The sequence below is a fragment of the Triturus cristatus genome, chromosome 3_2 (genome assembly GCF_964204655.1).
Source record: "Triturus cristatus chromosome 3_2, aTriCri1.1, whole genome shotgun sequence".
NCBI lineage: Eukaryota > Metazoa > Chordata > Amphibia > Caudata > Salamandridae > Triturus > Triturus cristatus.
The window spans coordinates 413,480,199-413,495,937 of NC_140584.1; the positions used below are offsets into that span (position 1 = coordinate 413,480,199).

A 15,739-nucleotide genomic window follows, 5' to 3' on the forward strand; every position below is an offset into this window, starting at 1 on the left:
TGTCTGGGTTGCATCACTTTTTGACGCAACCCCAATGCAAAATCCTTTTTGGTATTTACAGAACCACACAAATGTGAATTTGGAAGAAAACGTAACACAGCACAATGCTGTGCCTTGTTTTACTTTGCATCTGGAACAAGAGTTACCCTTCTCACAAGGAACCAGGGTATTAATATTGTAACAAAGAACAACGGCTCCTGTGGCCTATGTATGTTGATACTTGATAGGTAGGAAGCCCAATGGCAAATATTTGTGTGGACGGTGAATGTCAGAAAGAGAATCAGTCATAAACTAGATGTGGTTATCAAACAGACAATTTACTGAGTGATGATATTTTTCTCCAAAAAACGTGCACATATAAGTGCGCTGTGACCCAAGTGAAATAGAACCTTACAAAACGAAGGGGGTGTTGGTGAGTGGTAAAAAGGTTTATATGTAAAACAAACACCCAGAATACAATATGTTTAGATAAACCGTACTCTATTACAATGCTAAAAGGTTCGTTTGTAGAGTGTGTCAACAACGTTTCGACCCCACAGGTTATGAGGGGGTCTAATCATGACCTTATAGTATGGAACACCTGGAATAAAGTAATAAAGGAGAATGGCATGAACTGCCAAAACAGGAAAAAAAAGGAAATTGTAGATGGCTCAGTTAGCTCCCGTTCGAAAAATACCTGAATAGGGCCACTGGACTGCCAATCTGATCAGTGCAAACACCAGGGAATTAATGTGGCTCAAGACTGGGGTGGGAGAGAGAAGGAAAAAGGATACTCACAGTGGGGGCCCAGGCACGGTTGGTAAGAAAGAGAGAAGCAACAATTGATTATAGGTATTGCATTGGTCGAAGCTCCTAGATATATATGGTTATCAAAGGTAGTCACCCACGGTGAGGTGAGAGTGACAGTCCTGCTTGCTAGTGAGGTATGGTCCCTCAATCGTGGTACGGGGTTGGTTATTTACCATTCAGGGAAAAGGAGCGCAGTGCCACCTTAGTCGTGAGGTACAAAAAGTCAACACGGGCAGCGGTCACCTGGATCAGACCTATGCGGGGAGCAATACACAGAGTGACTTTCTCTACCACAATTGTGGTGGGTAGGCTGTACGGTTGGGGGGGGGGGGGGGGGGAGGAAAAACAAACCACAAATATCTTTCACGGGTAAGGTGGTCGTTTGCTGCTTAAAAGGAATTGGACAAAACCACAGCATCTGCACTGGTGTGTACTAGTATACAGTGATAAGAGCTCTAAAAGTGTACAGTGCATGGGGGGGGGGGGGGGGGTGCAGATCTCTAGATGTGCCCGTAGTCTATGTGGGCCCGCTGGCTATAAATATTTGTCATGATTTAAGGGTTAATCTGTTAGTGATCCACTTGTGGGTGCTGTATTGCTGATTATTATGCCGTAGGTCAAGAACGTCTTGCATAGGTGGTAAGGCAATTATTCAAGGTGCAATAGAGGTGCGCGAACAGAAAAGCGTAAACCTCTATGTGTGCCTTTTAGCATGAATACACACCCCGGGGCATTTATTCCCACCCATGGTTACAACTGCGTTAAATTCGTCTCTCTCCATGTGAAGAAGTGACTGGCGTGTGGATGCCGACCTCTCTGTATGCCTTCTTGTAATAGAATACAGAACGGGTCACCCGTAGTAAATCCCCGCGATATATGAAGCTCCCCCTGCGTGGAGAAATGAGTGACTTGTAGCGGCCACATTTTAAATCTACACTGAACTGAAGCACCTTACCCGTGTGAGCCGAGTTGCCATGTTTCGGACACGGCAACTCTGCTCACGTGGTGGGAGCCTCTTATATCGCAGGGATTTACTACGGGGTGAAAAGTATGACTTGTTCTGTATTCTATTACAAAAAGGCATACACGGAGGTCGGCATCCACACGGCAGTCACCTCTTCACATGGAGGGAGCCGAATTTAAGGCGGTTGTAACCACGGGTGGAAATTTTTGCCCCGGGGTGTTTATTCATGCTAAAAGGCACACCTAGACTAGAGGTTTGCGCTTTTCTGATCCTGCAACTCTATTGCACCTTAAATAATTGCCTTACCACCTATGCAAGACGTTCTTGCCCTACAGCATTATAATCCGCAGTACAGCGTCCACAAGTGGATCACAAGGAGATTAACCCTTAAGTAATGACAACAATACATAGCCAGTGGACCCAGATAGACTACGGGCAAATCCAGAGATCTGCACATTTCCCCTTCCCTTATGCACTTTACACTTTTAGAGCCCTTATCACTGTATACTAGTACACTCCAGTCTCATGACATCGTGCAGAGGCAGTGGTTTTGTCTAACTCCTATTAAGCAGCAAACAACCTCCTAACCCATGAGAGATGTTTGTGGTTTGTTCCCAGCCCCCACCATACAGCCTACCCACCACAATTGCGGTAGAGAAGGTCACTCTGTATTGCTCCCCGTATAGATCTGATCCAGGTGACTGCTGCCAGTGTTGACTTTTCATACCTCACCACTAAGGTGGCACTGCCCTCTTTTTCCTGAATAGGAAATAACCAACCCCATACCACGATTGGAGGGACTATAACTCACTAGCAACTAGGACTGTCACTCTCACCTCACCGTGGGTGGGTACCTTTGATAACCGTATATTTCCAGGGGCTTCGACCAATGCAATACCTATAATCAATTGTTGCTTATCTCTTTCTTGCCAACAGTACCCGGCCGGGCCCCACTGAGAGTATCCTTTTTCCTTCTCTCTCCCACCCCATTCTTGAGCCACATTAATTCCCTGGTGTTTCCACTGATCACATTGGCAGTCCAGTGGCCCTACTTTTTCAAACAGGCGCCAACTGAGCCATCTACAATTTCCTCTTTTTTCTGTTTTGGCAGTTCATATCATTCTCATTTATCACTTTATTCCAGGTGTTCCATACTATAAGGTCATGATGAGACCCCCTCATTACCTCTGGGGTCGAAATGTCATCAACACACTCTACAAAGGAACCACCCTCACAGTGTTTTAGCATTGTACTAGAGGAGTGACTGTTTATCTAAACATATTGTACTGTGGTCGTATGTTTTACATAGAAAACTTTTTACCACTCACCAACACCCCTCCCTTTTGTAAGACTGTATTTCACTTTGGACACCGCACACTTTTATGTGTACGTTTTTTGTGAAAAATATCATCACTCAGCAAAATTGTCTGTTTGATAACCACATCTAGTGTATGCCGCTGATTCTCCTTCTGACATTCACCGTCCACACAAATATTTGCCATTGGGCTTCCTACCTATCAAATATCCAAAAACATAGGCCACAGGAACCATTATTCTTTGTTACAATTGTTTTACTTTTCGTCAAGTATATGTTCCATGAGTAGTGCATGAGCCCTCCTGTGCACTAACCCATGGATTTTGACTCAAATCAAGATTTACATTGTGACATAGGTTTGCACCAGAATGGTGTGCCTACTTGTGGCAGGCGAAATATCGTTATTTCTTCTCATTTCCTATTTGCATGTGTGCTGCATTTTGCAGGATGCGTGCAAAGAGGAAAACGCCTCCATGTATAGTTTTTGTGCTGGAAGGTACTCCTTTCTGCACAACAATCCTGACCGTAATGTAGACTTCCATCACCATGGTGTTAGGATGCCTGCATTGGTGCAAGGCAGCTTAAGTGCACCAGTCCAAAGGAGAACAGAACTGCGCCATTTCTTTGAAGAGATGGCTCAGTTATGCTCTCTTCAGGTGAAGCAATGCAGTGCAGCAACCTTGCTAGTTGTGCTGCGCATCTTTGTAAATATGTCCCTTAGTGATCGTTTTACCAGAAAATAGTACATCCGCACCCATAGAAGTGTACTCCTTGAATATATTCAAATGTGCTACTCTTTAGAATCCGCAAACATAGGCAGTCGTGAGCTTTGAACGTCACACCAGTCTTAGGTTTCCAGACAAACTACTGGCAATCAAACACCCAAACTGTGGTGGGACGAATGCTTGCAAATAGTCTTAACCACTGGCAGTCCCACTGGTGTAGCATTCCAAACCATTGTTTTTTGTCCACTGTGTCACTCTAGACTGTCTAATATAGTATTTAGCAGACAGAGCAAAGGCAGTCAGGGTGACTGAGGATTTCACTGCTTTGACTCTGCCCACCGAATTTAGTGAGGTCTGCTACCCGGTGGACATTTCTAAACATTGGCAGAAACTTCAGTTATAACGGTTCCTATCAATGTAGGAAAAGTTTAACGGATGGGTTTGTCAAACATGACTGCTAGCCGTCAAACTTTTCCAAACTTACTGATTTTTCCAAAATAAACTCCTAAATCAGGAGATTGTTTTTGAAAAATGAAAAAAACACATGACGCCTGCACGTCTTTTATTTCCCCCATGGTGTGGGGGTCATTTATTTTTAATACTGTCCCTCACCACCAAGATAAACCTGGTGGTCACAGTCAGTAAAATAAAAAGCTGTCTGATTGCCCACTCTAAATAGGGCTGACGGTCGGATGTCTTACTTCTGATGGCACCTACTCCGTCAGACCTCAGACCACCAAAGGAAGTTTTGCATTTATAAAGTACATTTTACACCGTCTGTGTAAAACTTGTGATCCACCCGACTCTAAATTGGGTGGGCCGACAGACCTTGAGTTTGGCAGCTGGGGTGCTCCGTCGCCATTGAAACAAAGTAGCTATTTGCCAAACTCTAAATGAGTCCATGAGGCCCATCTAATGCAAATCCATACCGACCCTACTCCTCATGAGAACAATCCATCCAGAAACTTGGTTATCTCAAACATTCATCCTGTTACCCACTGCTTTTTTTATTTGGGAAATTTGAGGGTTCATACCACCCGAACTCACTGACTAAGCTATGCCCCAGAGAAACTGTAGGTGTGCTGTACCAAAGTCTACTCTGTTAACCTGCCCTGAGAAGCCAGTGGCCCCGCTCAGCTTGCATGCATGGACCAGTGCTCGCTGCAAAGTCTTTAAGGATGTGATTGCAGCTAAAGCACTTGGTTTGGGGCAAGTTCTGAGTTTGCCTGGCCATCACCTCCTCGTCTGTGCTCAGGAACAACCTGTTGTGTGCTTTCAAGTGGTGTACCAGTTGAAAAAGCACTGTGCAGCGCAGTAGAAAATGGGAGCTATGCGAAGCATACATCCCAAAAGTCAGTGAGGCTGATCTGTAAGGGAACTGGGGCTTTCTTTGACAAAATGTCTAGCTTTGCCTTGGCCCTTCCAGCTTTTTTGGGAGCACCAGCCTTGTGTTGCAGGTAATCCGTTTCCCTCCAGGTCATTCCACTTCAGCCTGAATGGGAACTTCAGTCCCTAGGTTGCAGCCACCGGCTGTAAGGGGTTCAGGTAACTGAAGTCTATCTGGCACTCTGCCCGCCACTGCCTCAAAACTCACCCTTATTGTTTGAATGCTAATAAATATGCAGTGCTGTGGGCCATTGCCATGTTTCCTATAGCTGCTTAAGGAATCATTTTAAAACCCAAAGGCGCTCAGCAGACGTGGAATTCACTGTAAATGCGAGTGACACTTGCCTTTGCACCCTTTAGCTAGACATTAGAAAAAGGATCGCAATCAGTTAATTGGGAACTGTGCGCCTGATTTTATTTGGAAACAAGGTAACATTTTGTGTTTTTCTGCAGTGTAGCCATTTCTTGGTGCATATATTTCACTTATTGTAAATTAAGCTCCCTTTAGCAGTGTAGCACTCTCCAACCTCAGGCAATTGCTTTTGTGTGATCAACTGCAGTATGCTTGGGGCGAGAGCGTCATCTATGCACAGTCCTCTTGTATGTGTTTTAGTAAAGCTGCAGTTCCAAATGTAGCGTCTGCTACAGGGTTTCTGACCAGTTGTTACTATAGAGGACACCTAGTAAAGAGCACTTGCTATGCCGCTTCCTGTTCACAAAGCATTTCCAGACTCACATTTTGTTACTATTGAGACTCTGATCTAGCTGTTGGTTATACATATAGTATACAACAAGTGCCTGAAATTAGTTTCGTTTCTAGTCTGTGAGATATCTGGTATTTAGCATGTGGTGTGGGACATGGTGCATCAGTATTTTCCAGTGTCTGTTGCTATTTATTCGAGCAGTAAGTCTATATGCTTACAAGGTGTGTAAGTGCAGTGGATAACCGCAGCTGTGAAACAGACCATGAATGCCTCCAGTTCACGAGCTAACTTCATTGCACATCAGTGGCCCAAATGGGCCTCCTTTGGGAGGCTTAAATAAAATTGCCATTTTGTTTGGATGTTTGGCCTCATGCCAAATTTCATGGAGACTCACCTTAGGCTTCGTGTGAGAGGAATCCCAACAAGAGTGCATCGGTCTCTGACACTCCCTGATTCTCTCTCTCTCTCTCTCTCTCTCTCTCTCTCTCTCTCTCTCTCTCTCTCTCTCCCTCTCCCCCTCTCCCATTCTTTCTTTCACCCTACTCTTTACTTGTGACTTGGATGGGGGGAGGACTACCAAGAATCTGTCTGTTTTTTTTAATTTTTATTGTTAATACCTTGGATTTCATTCACATAATCAGCTTCACAGATTATATGGCATTTTCGGGGCACACCATGGCAATATCATGCGTTGAGTTTTCTTGCTCATACGTACATTTAAATGACTCCTGTATCTTTTGAGGTGTTTATTCTCTGATACAGAGAGGTCGAAAGAAGCATTTTCCTCTGTATAATGGTTAAATGCAAAGTCTTACTTGGGCTGGAGCCTGTGCGAATCTAGAGTTCTGTTTAATAAAAACTTAAAATGCAAACCCATTTATACAACACAATTTGGGATTTGCTGTTTAGAAGTTGGTATGGAAAGATTGTAGCTCTATAGACAACTTTACAAAATAAGAAGCATTGATCAGGCCCACAAGAGTGTTCTATGAGTGCATCCGAGTGCATATAGGCCTCAGATAAGCCTGTACCAGAGGTATTTCAACCAGTTGAAATACTGTAGGGGAGTTCAGAGTGCTCAGTAGGGCACTTAAAAATCTATTAAGGCTTCTGTCCCCACCACTGGATATCAGTGTTAAATTGGCTGTTAAACTTTCTTCTTGAGCACCCACCTAACTCACTTGTTCAAATCCTGGAAAGACGCATTCTTTTTAATTTGGGAAAGCAAGTACCATTTAGATGGGTAATAAGATACTAAGTAGTAGTAAACAAGTCAGATTATGTACATACTGTATTGATAGTCATCGTAAGATTTTTAAAATCTTTTTATTTCTCAGAAAGTTTATCCAAAGCACTTCACAAAATGTTAAAACACCTTCACTAGCATAGAAACTATAATTTCAGTAGATGTAGTATTTCTGAAAAAGTTCAGCTGATGTTTTTACGTTTGAGTGAGAGCAAAGGTTAGCAAGTATTTGAAGCGTAAGTATTTTACAATATAGGAGCTAGATGTAGAATTTAAATGCGAGTGAGCAGTAAACCTTGTTAACATACCTGTACTGGTATGCAGAGTAGTATCTGAACATTAACGCCCTAGTCTATGTTCTGTGAGGATGGGGTCTCTCTTTCATCTCAGGTCCAGTAAAATGTTCTGCATCATGGATCTTCATTGATAGGCACAAACATTGGAGTAATTCAGTCCAGCATGTGCCGTGCACAGAGGCACCCTCCTAAGTCTATCAACGGTAGAGGTGTACAAAATTTGCGTAATTGGTGTTTGCGTAATTATGCAAAGATTCAGGAAAATTATGCAAAATGCAAATGTCATTCAGTGGTATATTTTAACACAAAGTTCAATCGTGCATCAATTTTTTCCCAAGGATGTATTGGTGGTAACAAAAAATGAACGCAAGAAAACAGTAGTGGCACGAGCAACAGCCGATCATGCTCTGGACAGAGCGTCCACCTCCAAATGGGGGGTGCTGGGCGGTTAGGACCCCAACCCCGGGGGCTGGGACTCTCGTGATCCGGCCGTGGGCAGACAAAACCGGTTTTGGCTAAAGGCCTGCCGGCCTCCGCGCCTATCGATTGGCGGGAGGCCATAAGTGCGCAATTGCTGGGTGCCGCCGTCGGGATGGCCAGGGTAGGGGTATAAAGCCCCTGTGCCCCTCGGCCTTTTTCTTCACCTGGTCGTCCGGATGACTCAGCGACCCAGCGAAGCATTTAATCCCTCCCATCCGACCCTAATTTTAGGCTCACTGTGGGTCAGCGAGGTCTAGAATACATAAGTCACCCCCACCAGTTAGCAGCAGGGGGGGAGGGTCCTTCGGAAGTGGTTCCCTCACCCCCCCCCCCTTCTGGACAGTACCAAGGGGTAAGGTTAGGCAGTCCTGGGCCAACCAGAGGATGTACACCAGTTTGAGGGCTGGGGCGCACAGTTAGATCTTGGTCGGCATGGAGTGCCCTGCCCCTGTCCACCTTTTCCGCAGATCCTGGGGAGCTTGGTGTTCGGGGGGTGGTGCCCATTGTGAGGACAAGGGTACAGGGGCATTGGACCGCCCATTGCAGACGCAGGTGGTTGCACCTTGTGTGGTCCAAAGGTGTCCATGATTGTGAGGTGCCCCTTTGGGTGAATAGTCTGGATATTGTTCTACAATTTTCACATGAAGTTATGCTGTTAACAGTTTTTGTATCCTCTTGATTTGACGCTTCATTTATGATTGATTGACAGATAAGTATTGTGATTTCATGCACCTTCTTGTTTTGAATTCAATAGATTTGCTCAAACTTTGCTATGTTAATGTTGAATAAAACAATCCACAAACTAAGCATCTTGTGTCCTGTGGCCTTTAACATTATCGTGCACTTGTGGTAAAAGTTTGCTACGACTGGCACGTAGTTACATGTATGTGCAATTGCGCATAACAAGCGTAACGTGAAATTCCTGAAATCGCACAGTTGTAACTTTAATTTCGGCTGGGCCTAATCAAAGGCAACGTTTTCTGAATTTTTAGGACTGTTTAAAAATACCCTTCGGTAAACTACATTGCAGCACCCATCACCTAAATTGTTGCCTTGCACGTCTAGGAACTAAGGAAAAAAGCATTTGCAATGCAATAGTTTTCGCATTTATGAAAATTTGAGCTATTGGCATTGTAAATGACAATGCCTTTTATTTATGTGTTTTTTAAAAAACAGATAAAGGGCATTGTCCTTTACAATGCCAATAGCTTGAACTCTCACAAATGCGAGACCTATTGTTTTGCAAATGTGTTAGGAGAGAGGTGTCCTGCCTTTTCCTGCCGGCAAGAGCAGGCAGGACAAAGCTCTTTGAGAAAATAGTGCTCAGAGGCTGTAATTAAAGCTTACAGAGCAACAACACGTAACAGGGGATGTCCTCATGGGAGGTTACAAAATGGGAAAAGGCTTTCCTTAGGAGGGACTACTAAGCCTATTGACTAATGAAAAGCCACAGTTTACAATGGACAGTGACTCAAGCCAATGAAAAAACTGGGCAGAGCTTCACGTCCATACCTTAATACAGCATGACTTGCAGAGCAGCGCATGCACTGCCCAGGCTCAACCTAAAAAGTATTACGTGCTATAGCAGCAGGATAGTTAAAGCATTTAATCTCTTTAAGGATGCCATATCCCTTATGCCTAGCATTGGCAGTTGCCTCACAGTCATTAGGTCTCGCCTGACCCAGCGCATGCGCTGGTCTGGCGAGACTTATTGAGAGGGCTCCAAAAAGTGCTACCAGGCCAGCCTAGAGCAACAGTGCATGTGCGCGCGCGCACTTTACCGCAATTACTTTCACTTTCACGGCCGCTTTGATGTTTGATCGCGATCACTTTCACGGCCGCTTGGCATAGCCAATAGGTCTCGCTTTTGGGACCTTATAAGTATTTAGTTATGCAACTGTTGCATGGTTAACACTTCTAAGGTCCCAAAGGCGCGAGACCTATTGGCTATGCCAATGCTTGTGTTTGGCTTGTGCGGGTGGTATCCTGTAAGAGTCTGGATGGTTTTTCACCTATTTTCTGAGGTTTTTCTCTCCGGGCTCTTTGTTTTTGGCCTTCTCTTGCTATCTTTGATCTCGAAGCAGCCTTTATAGGTAGGTGTTTTTATAATTTCCTAGTTTTTTCTTGTACTCGTTCCTTGACTATTTTTGAAATGTCCCTCCTGTGGGGGGGAAAAAGTGTGCTACTGACTCTCACCAAGTAAAAGTGTGTGTGTGTTCGTGTTCTACCTTCTTACTATGTTAGTTTCCACTCAGCGCAGGGTCACCTTTCACCATTGCATAGATTATGTTGAGATTTAAGGCATTGAGCCATGCACCAGAATACACATCCAAGATGAGGCTAAAGGTGGCCTCATCATGATCAGTCTCCGGAGCTAATAAGGCCTCCTAGTTTACAGGTGCCTTTGCAACCTATTTTGCTTTCTCTTCAGCCTCCTTCTCCAGCACCAAGCTTGTTCTGGTGTCTGGACGAATATCTATGCCTCTATAAGGAAGAGACCATCTACACCAAGTCATTCTCCAGCTCCAATAATTCCTCTGAGGGTGCCTGCTTTCCCATTTAGGATTTGGGTATGTATCAACCTTCACCAAAGAGAAGTACTAGAGATCTGCAGGATCTCCCCTGAGATCTAACCTTTTGGATGATGGAACTATATACTCTTCTTATACACCCACATGCTTGACAGTATCTCCTTCAAATATTTCCCCAGAGTATGACATTACCACTTGTGAGCATGTCTTGGTCTGGAGTGCCAAGAAACTTAATGTTAATCTGGAAGCTCCTAAGATATCCTTTTTGTCATTATGGAAACTCTTCAACCTAGAGCAGTTTCTGGTCCTCTCTTTGCTATATGTAGCAGTGGAAAAATGTCTAACGCCAGCGACTGTGAAAGTAACCACACCCTGCTTACTAAACAAATACAAGCCTCCATAACAAGATTTGCGTTGTTAAGGTCAAATCTCAAACTTGACTCTTGTTATTGTGTTTGAGTACAAAGAAGGCAGAAACAACCACGCCCTCCTATCGGGAGGAATGGATGTGGGTTGAAAGTTGTGTAACACTGTGGCCACTATGCTGAAAACCCCTGCCACAATTAATGCGATTAGGCCCATACATCGGGTAGTTATGGGAATAGTCTCCAGAAGCTTTTAGATGACCTGCCATGAAAATGCAGATATAACTTTAATGAAGTGGTTCAAGTAGACCACTTTCTTTCCATCCAAGTCATCAGTGTCAATTGACATTCCTCCTGATTACATTTTTTGTCACTGAAACCGGACACCCAACTCCAAGACCTCAGTCTACCATTCTCAGAATCATCTTTCTTTGGCTAACTTGCTGAAGAGGAGGCAAAGATAATGAGAAACAACATTGAGACATTCAAAATGGTCAGCCTGGAGAAAAAGAAGAGGTTCTGTAAATCTCGGTACAGACAAAGATTGCCTGTTCTTTTCTCATCATTGGGCTCAATCCTCTCATTGATATCGTGAGTGTTGATGTTGCAGTTAATAAGAACTGAGGTGCTCCTACCAATGGATTTAGACATGGTTCTAGAAATAAGCCATCACAGTCCCAGTATGCCTTTTCTTCTGGATGGCCCGTCAAATAGCAGATGACCATTACTTTGACTCTTTACATCAAAGTAGGGAAGGAAGAGCAAGATAGTTTACAGAGGTCCTACACCTTAGCTCCTCCCGGGAGACAGTTCAATTGTTATAAGAGTAAGGGTAGTTCCTCCTAAGCCAGGTGGGTACACACAGTTATACTAGATGGTTACAATATGTGTCGCTAGAAGATCTGAAAATCAGATCTTAGTGCCCTCACACACCTGTTAGGGTGTCATGCTTCATCATTGGGCACTCCTCGTCTGGCCAGCGCTGCAATGCTTGACGGGCCTGGGGGCTTCTTTATCGGAGATATTTTGATCTGAGGATGCCCAATAGATGAATGCAAGTGAGAGAGTGAAAGGGTTGTGCGGGTGCATGGTGACTAAAATAGGTACTGGTAGCCTAGGACAAAGAAAATTAAATGAGGAAGGGTACCAGGGCTAAGTAAAAGCAGTGGTGCTATTGTGTGGTCTTGAGGTACCAGGATAGCTACTAGTCTAAGGTGATAACTAGTTTGGTCTGGTCGGTCAACCTGTTTCGTGCCATGAGAGCCCCATGATAAGGCAGCACTTCGTCAGGACCTAGAAAAAAAGTTTTGTTCTTACCCCTGTCTGGGGCTGAGGGTTAGAGAATGGCCTTATGGTGTTTACCGGTTTCCCCGAGGTGGGTGTCGGTCAATGATTCCACCTCAATAGAAGCAGAGTAGGGCTCCTTAGGCGAAATTGAGGGTCCCGACCAATGTGAGGGACACTTTGTGGATATTCTTGGCACTGCCCTGACACCTACCCTCCTCCATTCGGCCTGGAGGTGAGTAGGTGTCCCGGTACTGTCTGGACATGAACAAAACTTTTTTCTCTGTCCTGACGAAGTGCTGCCCGACCGTGGGGCTCTCATGACACGAAACATGTTGACCGACCACCACACCGACTAGTAGCTGTCCTGGTACCTCAAGACAACACAATAACACCACTGTTTTTACTTAGCCCTAGTACCCTTCCTCATTAAAATATATTTGTCCTAGACTACCAGTACCTATTTTAGTCACCACGCACCCACACAACCCTTTGACTCTCCATCTGCTCCAATTCGTAAAAAGAGTTGTACAACATAGTTTTTACGGCAAAACATTGCAGGTGACAAGTGGGTGCTGCCTATTTTACAAGATGGCTACTAGCTTAGCTTCATGGCACACCGTCCTTCTATTCCACCAAAGTCATTTCCAAAATACCACCTACTTCAGTTTCACAAGGAGGGAATCTGTTTGTGAGGCATAGGGATTATTTTTGTTGCATATTTTTAAGAAGGAAAACCATTTAATCAAGATTCTTCCTAGTTACAAAATGGTTCATGAAGGAATACAGATCCGTTCTAGATCTGATTAGTCAACAAGTGGATCAGGAAGGAACAATTCCATATGTTAGTATACCAACAGATCTTTCCACGCCTTGCAAAATAGGATTGGATGAGTGCTGTAAACATCGAGGACCCCTAGTTTCACATTCCTATTGTGAAGAACAAATTCATATGATTTCTATTAGAGCATTCACACTACAAATGTTATGCATATGTGTAGAGTACGCCATGTGAACACTTGAGCTTACCACAAGCATATATGGGTATATTAAAGAAAGCAAAAGACACTCAAAGATTTCAGATTGAAAACATTTTGCCTAAGGTGTTAATAGCATGACTATAAACCATCTCCTGCCAAGAGGAATTATTTCTACTACATCTATTGCATGTAGCTAAATTAAAGCTGCAATTTGCTTTAATCAGGGTTCACCTTGCAGTAGTAATAAAGTACGAAAAGGTCATGATATTTTAAATATTTTAGAGTGCTTGAAAAACGTTTTCCTCCAATAAGAGCATCTCCATTTCCAAGGGAGCTTAACATTGAACTCTCAAAATTGATTTGGCCCATGTTTAAGCGTATTCACAAAGCTTCATTACAGCATCTATAGTGGAAGTCTGCCATCCTAGATTCTGTAACCTCTGCACATAGACTGAGTGAGCTTCAGGGCCATTCTGTTGTCTGCAACCTTTATAATCTTTCATTCCTATATGGTAGGAATTAGACCTCATGCATATTTTTTGCCTAAGATAGTTTCGGAATTCCATATGAATCAGCCCATTACTATGCCGTTTTTTCTTCAATAATCCTGTTTTCACAGAACGTTCTCTGCATTATTTAGATGTCAGAAAAGCATTGTGTTTTTCATCTAAACAAAAATGTTCAAATCAATTTATTGACTATAATGGCTTGAAATGTACTTTTTTAGCTACTTTGAAACAATGTCTTTTTCGTTGTAGTAAAACTTGTACATCCGTCTGTCAGACTATGATACAAGAGTTGACTCTAGTGTAGGTAAAGCTACCCTCCGAAACCTTTGCTGTTAGCGTCCTTTGTCAGCGGTCTCTCATCATTCTGTGGTGGGCCTTGATGTTAGAATAAAGTTAGTCAGGTCCTGAAGAAATGGTAATTTACATGTTGTACTGGTTCTGCATTGTAGAAATCTTCACTAAAGTCATAAATAACTCTTCCCCCATCCCGGGCTTTTACCTCTGCTCTATGGGATCAAAGACATATCCTATTCAACTCGGCATATCCTCCAAAAAAATGGACTCTGTAATGCAACTGCCAATGCTATAAATCATCGGGTCCAGATGCCCATGGACTCTTGATGTGGCAGGATACTTAGATTAGCTCTCATGACGATATTGCCTAGCAGGCTTCATTTTTCAGACATGCTATTCAGCAATTTCAAGTTATGGTTGCCACAATGTTGGTTTGGGAAAAACAGTATAAATAGTCCTAAATATATGTAAAACCTTGAGAGTTTACAGAATGCTTCTCCGCATTGCACGTGCTGGACTCTTCACCTTTCTTGGATAAGAATTGCTCCGGGGTCCCTACACACAGCGGGGTATTATTCTAACACTTATCACTTCAGTGAAGATTCCTACAATACAGATCCAGGCCTACAGGTAACCATTACTTCTTAACTTGATATTATTAGTAGAGAATACTGGGTAAATATAGCTTCTTTGAAAAGCCTGTTCTGTATCAAGATGTGTGCTCTACGTTTCCAGTCCTGTATGAAGATGGCTGCTTTAGATACTCCTTACTGTCTATAGGTGGCTGCTTTACACAATGTGGTATTATTATAGCATGATCTTAGCCAATAAACAGCAGAGCTCTGTACAGAGTCAAAAGCATAGATACAAGTGATCGGAGAGTGGCTGTGTTCTGAGAGTAGAGGTGAACTGTTACTAATTTTTGATGTAGTGTTTTTCACATAGGTGTGTCTAGCTCAATTCTGAGTTGGAACAGAGCTGTGGCAGTCCTGATTGATAGAGTTGTTGTCCCACGACCTTGATGGACACCTTTAATTTTTCTTTTATTGCCCTTCATCTCCAGTCTGATATTGTCCTGGTTGCGCGGGTTTGCCGAGAACTACTGGAAGTGGTGAGTTGTCTGGCAGATGTGCGGGGATGCTGTTTATGGTGGCTTGGTAGACGATTGAGCTGGTTTTGAAGGCGATATGGCCGGGATGACTAATCAGTTGAATTCCATGAGGATGGAGGTGATGTCGGCATATTTTTTTAGGGCTTCTAGGCATTCTGGGACTTGAATGTGCGTAACATGGGTCAGTGAAAGGTCTGGGTAGCTGTAGAGCAAGGAATTGCCACCATTCAGCCCCAGCATTTTGAGTACTCTAATCAGATAGTTATTTTTGCCTACTTTGTTGTCCACAGATGGTCTCCTGTATCTCTCTAGTACTATGTAAAGGTTCATGCCTCTACATCCTGAGTACAACATGCTTTTTAGAGGTTCCTCTTGTGGGTTTTCTGTACTCTTGGAGTCAAATGGGCACTATAAACAGTTTCTTAACTGGTCCTTTTTTCCACGTGTACCCTATCAAAATGACCATATCTGCAAACTGAGTACTGCCTAGAAATAGTGCGTCTGCATCCTGAGTACTTGAAAAGACGTGCCTCTGCAGCTTAGAGCTGTGTAACGATGACCACCTCTTTTAGATTTGTTGGGCATAAGAACACTACTTTTCTAGACAAAAGGAAAACTATGTGAATCTGGAATTGATGACCCCTTAACGTGGCCCAGGTCCTGCCAATTTTAAACGTGGGTGAAATTTATAAATCTGACAACCTAACCACGTGAATCTCTTTCATGGTAAAAAAATATATATATAGCCAGGCATTTTGGT

The 15,739-nt window shown here is 43.5% G+C and overlaps 1 protein-coding gene across 1 annotated transcript in view; it reads left to right on the forward strand.

The window, feature by feature from the left end:
- The window catches only part of PSMB2 (proteasome 20S subunit beta 2), a 179,540-nt gene that overhangs the window by 158,231 nt on the left and 5,570 nt on the right, over positions 1 to 15,739 (forward strand). The window lies entirely within an intron of this gene.